Source organism: Rutidosis leptorrhynchoides, chromosome 7, assembly GCF_046630445.1.
Source record: "Rutidosis leptorrhynchoides isolate AG116_Rl617_1_P2 chromosome 7, CSIRO_AGI_Rlap_v1, whole genome shotgun sequence".
Taxonomy (NCBI): domain Eukaryota; kingdom Viridiplantae; phylum Streptophyta; class Magnoliopsida; order Asterales; family Asteraceae; genus Rutidosis; species Rutidosis leptorrhynchoides.
The window spans coordinates 25207558-25217795 of record NC_092339.1 but is presented as its reverse complement, the minus strand read 5'-3'; the positions used below and the strand labels follow the sequence as shown (position 1 = coordinate 25217795).

General features: G+C 31.0%; 2 long non-coding RNA genes across 8 annotated transcripts; one reads left to right on the top strand and one right to left on the bottom strand.

Annotated features, from left to right (window-relative positions):
- Positions 1-779: 779 nt before the first annotated feature.
- LOC139857187 (uncharacterized) lies at positions 780-6152 on the top strand. 6 transcript variants are annotated; one of them, XR_011762380.1, is made up of 9 exons: positions 780-1255; positions 1713-2259; positions 2878-2971; positions 3064-3379; positions 3685-3753; positions 4238-4410; positions 4506-4547; positions 5230-5521; positions 5840-6152. It is a non-coding gene; the product is annotated as an uncharacterized lncRNA (long non-coding RNA). The 6 variants fall into 6 exon arrangements; XR_011762377.1 differs by having other exon boundaries at positions 5230-5690; XR_011762378.1 differs by lacking the exon at positions 5840-6152 and having other exon boundaries at positions 1713-1882; positions 1973-2259; positions 5230-5831.
- A 955-nt stretch (positions 6153-7107) lies between these two features.
- LOC139858384 (uncharacterized) lies at positions 7108-9940 on the bottom strand. Of its 2 annotated transcripts, XR_011762922.1 has the most exons (5): positions 9664-9940; positions 9021-9161; positions 8834-8943; positions 8389-8473; positions 7108-7715 (listed from the first exon to the last, which is right to left on the bottom strand). It is a non-coding gene; the product is annotated as an uncharacterized lncRNA (long non-coding RNA). The 2 variants fall into 2 exon arrangements; XR_011762921.1 differs by having other exon boundaries at positions 7108-8473.
- Between the last annotated feature and the right edge of the window lie 298 nt (positions 9941-10238).

The window sequence follows — 10238 nt, the reverse complement described above, 5'->3', positions numbered from 1 at the left end:
TCATTTATGGTGTGCCTTTTTAAAAGAATGCAATGTTTACAAAACGTATCATATAGATGTCAAATACCTCGCAATGAAATCAATGAATGACGTATTGTCCATATGGATTTGGGGCAATCGTCACATTTGTTCACGAACATTATAGATTAGATGAAAATATGAACATTTAAAAAAGACACTTTGTGATGAATGTCATTATTTTGACGGGAAAACGCTCGAAAAAAATAAAACATTCAATGCATTGAATGTTTTGCTGCTGAGTTTATTTGCATCGTTTTGTTTTCATCTTGTGTGAAGTGTTTACTCCGTAAACCCTCAACCCAAAACCCTAAACCCTAAACTCTAAACCGTTCGTGTTGAAATATTCAATCTAGACCCTAATTTATAAACCCTAATTTCTAAACCCAAAACCCTAATAGCTAAACCCTAATTTATAACCCCTAATTTCTAACCCCTTGAAGAAAAAAAATTAGCAGCAAAACATTCAATGCATTGAATGTTTTTATTTTTTTCTTCGAGCGTTTTTCCGCCAAAATAATGACATTCATCACAAAGTGTCTTTTTTAAATGTTCATATTTTCATCTAATCTATAATGTTCGTGAACAAAGCTTTTTAAAAAACGAAGAAAAAAAATTACTTACCCCCACTTTCACCAAAAAAGTGCTTTTGATTATATATATATATATATATATATATATATATATATATATATATATATATATATATATATATATAGGTCAGAGATTTAGCGCTAAGCTTCAAAATTGGGATAAGGGGATAAGCACTGATCTAATCGTTCATCTTTTGTCATCAACCTCCTCTCCATCTTATCTTGGTGATCCTGCGTTGTATTCTGTCAACAAGGAGAGGGGTAGTTTGGTCTATTACATAATTTATTTGCAGCTCGTCTCTTTCATTGGGAAAATTATATTGCGTAAATCTAGAGCTACAAATTGTCACTTATGGATCGAATTAAAAGCTACTTCTTCAAACTAGGGTTTCAATACCGAATCGATTAAACGCTCAAATTCATCAAAAAGACGGGTGAAACTACGACTATTTTATGAATTGATTCAGAATTTAGGGTTTTTAGCACAAACATCATCAAATTCATCATGTACGTGCTACATATTCGAGATTCAGTAAGGAGATCGTCAAAGGTTCTTGTAGTTTCAATTGAAAAATGAAGGAAGATTTGTCTATTAAACAAAAAAAAATCGATAATCGGATCGTACATAGAAGAAGATGACAACGGTAAATTAACACAACTCCATTTAAATTTGTATTCTTTTTATAATCTCATGGTGAATGTTATAGTGAAATCGTTAAGCATTTTTATATTATTGACTTATTGTTGTAATTGCTAATGAATCTTGTTGATTTCATAATAATGAAAGATTGATAGAGGGCCTAAACATACTGACTTACAAAATATTCATCTTGATTATGTAGCTCTCTTTAGGAACTTTGAATTTTTACTTAATTTTTGATAAAATTGAAGGGTGAACATATTCCACTGGAAGTTTATGAATGTATCAGGAATAGCCTAAACAGCTGATCACATAATTAGCTATGATCTTAATTAATGAATAAGCCTCTGATTACTTAATAGCTAGAATTTGTTTTTATGTCATTCTCACTATTTCATAGGCAAACTTGAATGCACTTCGTTAACATTTTACACATGCATTTTTCTGTTTTGAACCGACAGTGGCAAATTGGGTCGGTCAGCCGTATTGCGTATTGGGTCAAAACAGTTATAGGTGGGCTGGGTCTGCTTGTATTGACCTAGTAACGGTAACGTAAGCATAAACCCTAGGGGAGAGATGCAGGCACGAACTGGTTGAATATACTCTCGGACTTTCCTCTGTTGATTATTTTGTGAGCTAAATCGGTACTTCTAATCTCTCATATATGGTGTATGATTCAAGATTTTTTGTATTGACCTGTTGTTGTATATTACTTGGACAGCTCGAATGCTTGCATATGAGTATAAAAAACGTGCCACGATCGTTTGCAACTCAAATGAAATTGGTGGATATGGTGATATACTTTACTCGGGATGCAAATTCTTGATTCTGATATGTAACATAAGCTAATGGAGAACATGTCAAAATTTTACAGTTTTGTTTATAGACATTTGAGGTACTTTTTAAAGATTATTTTAATGTGAAAATTGGGCAGCTTTTGATCTATTCGAGTAAAAACATCAATTATAATTTTGCCAAGATCGAGTGAGCTCACCTTGTACAATTAAGGTATGCATTCTGATGTAGCAGTGTTATCACTTAACATTCAGTGTTATCACTACATTCACAGTGAATGTTAACATTTGAATGCTATTAGTTAACACACATTCAATGAATGTTATTTATCAGTTAACATACATTCAACGAATGTTATCAGATAACATACATTTAACGAATGTTATCAGATAACATGCATTCAGTGAATGTTATCAGATAACATGCATTCAGTGAATGTTATCAGATAACATGCATTCAATGAATGTTATCTCAATCAATGTATGTTATCACTTAGTATGTCATCATATGAATAATATATCGATATTTATTGATTTATTTTTCTATTTTTAATGCTTCAATGTTATTTTTATGATAAAAATTAATTTTTAGTGATTTTTTTTTTTAATTTATCACTTAATATGTTATCATACATCTGATGAATGTTATCGTACTTAGAGATTGTTATTATACATCTGATGAATGTTATCGTACTTAGAGATATTTTGAGTAATTTCTATTTGAATTTGTAAGCTGACTTTTTCTAATCGTTTTTTTGCATTTTTTATATGATTGTATATAGCTTCTGTTGCTAACCGATTTCTAGATTTTGAATTTTTATCATTTTGTTAGTTGTCTATAAGAAGCTGTAATCCCATTCATTCAGGCTATATATCAAAAAGCCAAAAAGAATAGCGTGACTGAAATAAGTCATGACCTCTTTCCGGTGAGTCGTATATGTTTTTTGTTAGGTTACAACAAGACGTAATTTACTCTGTCATTACAACTATTTATGATTTGTGATGATTTTTGCCCCAGGTTCTTACTTTACAGGATTTGTATCAGATTAGTATGTATTCAGATGACACATGGTGCATTAGCAATGATGATTTTCTAGTAAATTCACCGGTCATCTGAATTAGTGTACTTTGTTTTGGTATCCAGTATGGCATAAGACTTACTGGATAAATTGTTAGTAGAGAGTCATTCAAGAAGTCTAGGAAAGCTTCTATCTTTTCCAAATTACAAGTACTCTCCTCGTGAAAATTCATCGATGGTCAATGAAAGTCAACTGTAACGAAGGGTTACAATAATCAAGAATCGAAAACTTCAGATGAAGTTAGTCAGGCTGAAGGTAATATTTTACTACTTTCTGGCCCAATTTTGACTTTTTTGGTAAGACCAGTTAATATTCGAGTCCCATCGGAACATACTCCTAATAGTAACAATTTGGCTTACTTGCTAAAAGTCCCTGTATTACCTATTTACTTCTAGATATTATATAGCCAATAACAACTGTGAAGTTTGCCTTTAGATTGTAATTCATATCACTATATCAGTTTGACTTAAAAGTCAAAACTATCAAAATTTTAACTAAATTGAATATCTAGAAATAGAAACAATATGCTGATAAATTCATACTGGTTTGACTAAATGCAGGCATTATAGAGATCACAGAATCACTCTCATCTGGAAAGAAAAGATAAGAATGAAGTTTTTGATTCGTCGGTAATAAAAAACTTCTTAAGTGGTCTCTTTATTGCTAATTCATCTTTGTTACTTGAAAATTAAATCAAATGTCTTTTCTTTTTCTATAATAAATTCATCTCTGTTACTTGACTAAATTGGTACTGAGTTCAGTTTACTAGGAAAAAAATATAACTTGACTTTACTTTAAAACCTCCCTTTGATAACCGTTTTTGCCGATAACAATGATCAGTCTATCAGTTGGACATAGATTGTGTGTTTGATCAGTAGCTGAATTCGGTTTACGATATGTACAATCTGTCTAAGTATCATTTAAATGTGTTTAGCGTTTTAAAATAATTTATTAAAGTAAATTAGATATTGTTTTAATGTTATATTTTTTATTTTTTATAGTTATAAATGAAGTAGATGAAATGTTTAGGACGTCAAATGACCCGCTCATTTGGACCTGAACAACATATTACCCAATATAACTGTTACGAACAATCATTGATTTCATATTCAGAATTGTGTAGGTTGAGGGAGCTTCACACACTAAAAGGGCACGCTGAATCCATAATGAAGCTCAATGGCCTCGATGTTGAAACCATCCAACACTGAAAGGGCCATGTTAAATCCATAGTGCAGCACAATGGCCTCGATATGCAAACATGTGATTGTATCCACAAAAAGTCCCAGGTCTGACAAGCAATATATTTTGGAAATTGCAGCCTTTAGCAGCTCATCTGTATTTGAAGCTCATTTTCTTATGTGTTATTTTTTTCCTTTTGTAGGACAGGTACAACAGTGATTTGAGAACCTCAAGAAGCTAAGAGGTATTTGATGTTGAATGTTATATCTTTTTTTTTTTTTTGCTTCGTGTTCGTTTTTACTATGTTTTTATCATTATTTTTATGACTAGTTAACTTTATTTTTAAAAAGGAAATAGTTTAACTTTCTGGCTAACACCCATGTGAATTTGAGATTACACACAATCCAAATCACTCCAATTATAAGCAAATTGACTTAGCATATGTATAGCAATGTGCATTGAATATGGTCAAGAAATTATTTTGAATTACCTTTTTTGTGTCAAATTCTTGTGAAAAGGCCATTGTACTCTTACTTGCTTTGTCCTGAATGAATTTCATGGGAAGTTTGGTGTTTGTTTTTCTGCTTCGAAAAGATGAATGGTTTTACTGCAATATAAAGCCAAATACAATGGTTATGAGAAGTCATGAACGAAATCGAGTCTTCGTGATTTTTATAGTAATTGGTTTGTTGCATCTAGTTATATGATTCTATTAAAATTTGAATCTAATGAATACTTGTTTCTTATTTGCTTACAAAATTGATGTATATTCACAGTTATATATATGATTGGTGTAGTCATAGCTGTGTGGTGTTTATTGTATGTGTTTATTTTATTATAGACTTGTAGTCATAGTTGTGTGGTGTTTCTTTTGCTGCCATAAAAGCACACACAGCCTGTTCAAACGCATATGTTTTTTTTTACAGATTAAAAACCACATTGAGAACTATTCGAGTGGGTCTGAAGGTGATTATGAGTCAATGAAATCTATTGCAAGTGGCAATCAAAAGGAAGCTTCTTGGGTTTTTAGGTCTCTGAAGAAACTGAATATCGACAAAACTTTATACATATTTGGGTCAAACTCATGTCAACATGTGGCAGTTCATGATCCCAATATAGGTAGCAAAATATGCAAGTGAGGATGCGTGTTTTGTTTTTTTACAGAGTATGGTAGTGCACCAGATATCATATGGTGATCCAATATCGCAATCCCATAAGGTTTTGTGCTTTGATCTACTATCTATTATTTTATCAAAATAAAATTGATGAATTCATTTGGTTTAAGAAGATATGTCACGATCTTGGTCCCTAAGGTTGAGGTTCCTATTTGGGGTGCCATTTACATTCCTTACTTCATCACCACATTGTACTCAGTTGGAAGTCCAGGGTATTTTGTTTGACATAATTATTTTTTTTTTATTTTTTTTTTTAATTATGATCTTTAAGAGATTCACATGTTATGCGGTCATTGGGTATCACTTATCATATAGTACTCATATTCATATTCATATTGTGATCTTTTTATATATATTTTAGGTCTGTTCATTTGTCGTTATACTGGATTGTTTTTGAGAATGTCATGCCCCTGCATTGTACGAAGGCAACATTCATTGGTTTACTTGATGCCAAGCGGTCTAATGAACAGGTCGTGACTGAGAAACAACTAAGAGACGCTCTTAAGAACAACAAATCAAATGCCAAAGCAGCACCTTAAAATATTAAATTCAAGATGGAAGTTAAAAACGGTCAAATTGGGCTGTACAGGTGTCAAAGTGTGTTGTGGGTCAAATGGGTGTCATATTGCACACAATGTAAAATATATTACAATTTATTATATTCAATTTTTTTTTTATCTTTTTTTTTTTTTTTTTTTTTTATATTTATCACTATCATGCATCTAATGAATGTTATCGGGTTTAGAGATTATTATTATACTTTTGATGAATCCTTTTATTAGAGATTATCATATGAACAATAAATTTATATTAATTTAGATGTTATTTATTTTTAAATGCTTCAAAGTAAATGTATCCATGATGATAAACATTAGTAATTATAAGTGATTTATCATACATATGAAACTTTCTTTGGTCAAAGATTATCATATGAACAATAATTTATATTAATTATTAATTTCTTTTTATTTATTTTTTCCAATGTATTGATATTAACAATGATAAACATTAATTATTTGTGATTTTTTTATATTTAGTATTATTTAATATGTTATCATGCATAATAATGAATGTTAACGAGATTTATTATTATTATTATTATTATTATTATTATAAGTGTTCTATGTTATCATACATCTAATAAATGTGAACATGCTTAGAGATTATTATCATACATTTTGATGAATGTTAACGTTATGAGGTGTTGATTGTTACTAAATTTACATAAAGTTACTATTCATCAAATGAATATTAACATTCTAGGTGTTCTATGCTATCATACATCTAACGAATGTTAACATGCTTAGAGATTATTATCATACATCTGATGAATGTTAACGTTATGAGTTGTTGATTGTTACTAAAATTACATAAAGTTACTGTTCATCAAATGAATATTAACATTCTGGGTGTTCTATGTTATCATACATCTAATGAATGTTAACATGCTTAGAGATTATTATCATACATTTGATGAATGTTAATGTTATGGGTTGTTACTAAAATTACATAAAGTTACTGTTCATCAAATGAATATTAACATTCTGGGTGTTTTATGTTATGAGGTGTTGATTGTTACTAAAATTACATAAAGTTACTGTTCATCAAATGAATATTAACATTCTGGGTGTTCTATGTTATCATACATCTAATGAATGTTAACATGCTTAGAGATTATTATCATACATTTGATGAATGTTAATGTTATGGGTTGTTACTAAAATTACATAAAACTGCATCATAGTAAATTTCGTAATATTCTTAATTCTGGCCATGCTGGACGTCATAAGCATTGTTTTCCTTGAACCGAGACCCACCAAGATCTTCACTTGAGCTTATATTATAAGTTGTTGAAGTTGGGTTCGAATTATAACCTGCTGCTGGAGACAAGCCATAGGAACCCTCGGACTCCAATGTGACCCAATTTACGAGTATTACTTCCAAGCTTGTATTGTGCAAGTGGATCTTTTTGAGTTTCCACTTGTGGAGATGGATAACTACCTTGAGGTTGTTGGGATACACACCGTTGCTCAAAAACTGATAAATGGCAGGAGGTGGTATGTATAATAGATAAAAATATGATGCATCTAGGATGTAATGCAGAGGGTATTGTAATAATTGCATCCCGGTTGGTTTCCTGAACACTTGTAGCGTTTGATGCGTCACTGCTATGGAGCTTCCACCTGCTTGTGTGGCTAATGTTGTTTGAACACTGACTGCATTACAGAGTTCCCAACCTGTGGTTCACATTTAAATTATTATAACTAAACAAAATGTTCGTATAAAAATCAATGTGCTCAATGTGTAACATGTAAGCCTTAAATGCGAACCTCCTGAGAAGATTGATAAATAAGAAGTAAAATGAAAAAATAAAAATAAAAAAAAATTGTACCAACACAGGCCAAAAAAGGTTTTTTACAAACCTAACACATTCAGCACGTCCTGAAGGAATCAATTTGAAACTAACAAGAGGTGAGTATATTACCATGAATCATTTTATTTTGCACATGCTAAGGATTTTCAAAAGATAACAATACAATATAGCAAAGTGTGTTTAAATGACAATAAGATTAGCATTATCTATAGAGAGGTTAAAGCAGCCCAAGCAGTCCCCATCAAGTGAATCTGCCCTGCACTAGAGTACAATCACACCCTTTTGATATGTTTCAACAAATTTATGATAAGTATTTAAACATACATTAACAAATTTATAATTTAGGAGGTTTTTAGTATTTGAATACACTTAAGAGTGAATTTTCAATGGGTTGACCTTGTTTTCATTTTTGCAAACTTTATCAATCTGAATAGCAACCTACACCAACCCATTTTATCAATTGGGTGAAAATCATCATCCCTGATACTAATGTAACGAATAATAATGAATACTATGAAAAAGAAAATTTTGTTTACCTGGTGAATTTGGTTTAAGACATGGTCAATGTAGGACTTGGTGGTGCATCTCTTGGAGATGTGCTTGGAGGTGATGCGACAGTTGCTGATTAGCAAAATTATATAAACAAGTTAGGAAGAAAAAAAATTATTATCAAGAAATAACTACTTGAAACCTCTTTCAACATCTACAGCTCATTGTGTTCTTTCATATTTTAAATTTAAATTTAATTCTTCTACTTATTTATATGTTAGCATCACTGAATGTGAAGAAGATAAGTAAATTAATTAAGAAATTCGTATTCAGAGTGGAATGTGACGTTAACATTCATCGAACACATTTAATTTATACACCACTTTCACTAATTATCAAACTTGGAAGACGACAAAAATAATGAACAAAAAAAGATGAACAAGGTAACAAGTACAAACTTTAAACAAAAAAAAAACAGTGATTAAATTATACCTGAATGTTTCAAAATAATCATCAACTCATTAGTTCCATAATTCGCCATGCTTCTTCGGATTTGCATCCATCACCGTTAGGTTTGTCACAAAGAGATCATCACCAACAATCTGCTCCAGAAAAATGGATGAACAAGTTATGTAACTAGTTAGAAACTTTAAATACAAAATTAATTGCTAATTTATACCTGAATGTTGCCGAACAATCAGCGATTCATCAATCTCTCTTAGTTATAGCACGTCAGATTTCTTCATCTATGCTTAGTTCTCCCCCAAATTTTCTTCTGTTGCATTTCGATTAATTTGATCTTGAAGATTCGTAAATGATCCTGTGTTCAAGCAGGATTCAGTCGTGTCGTTTTCATTTGAAACAATTCAATCATTTAATTTCATCCTTAATCAATATGCACTCATCTGAACGATTTTCGTGTAGTAGTTTATCAATTATTGGGAGATTCATATGTAATTTCGGTGTGATTTTGGAAGGAAATGCTTAATGATCGTTGAAAAATTCTACTCCTTATACAAATTTAGGCTGTTACAAATGACTGCTCTTTTGCAATTAACATGATAGATTTGTGGCTGTGTAGTCTGAATTCCCATACATATGAATATAGATTTGGATATGTAAGTACAAATTTTTTAATAATATTCATATTAATCTCACTAATATCCATACAAAATTAAAATATGAACTGAACCTATATAACCTAATCCAAAAATTCACAGTGAAACAAACATGAAAGTACAGTGAATCGTCAAGCAATCTAAATAAACAAGATTATAGTATAGTATCAATCAATATATCATAAATTTTAAGAAGGGTGGTACCTGGAGTAAACAAAGTCGATGAATGAACGATGATTGCGTATTGTTTGTCAAGTTTTTTGAAAGATGAATCTTCGTTGGTCTTTTCAGTTGAAACTTTAACAACGTGTGATGAATCTCAAAGAACGATGAATATTCTGCATCTAAACGATGATTTTGAAGATGTTTGCGGTTCAATTTTGGATTAGAAACCCTAATTGTTTTGAAGAACAGCAACCCTAATTGTACTGAAGAAGTGAAAATATCGATCAGATGCTTATTTTTTCTTTTCCATTAAATGTTTTTATCTGATTTACCAAATGACTGATTTGCCCCTCCGCGTTCTTTTTAAAGTTGATGAGATCTGCTTATCTCCTTATCCCCATTTTGCTCATCCGTTGATCTCTCCCCCATATATATATATATATATATATATATATATATAGCAATATCGACATCGAATATTCTATTCTCATTTTTCAACCACACGCGCGTTAGGAGGAAACCCAATTCACGACGATGTTGGCAGTATCATCGAAGGTTGGAAAAAACCCTCCGGAGACCTTCACAAATCGCATTAATTTTAACAGTACCATCAA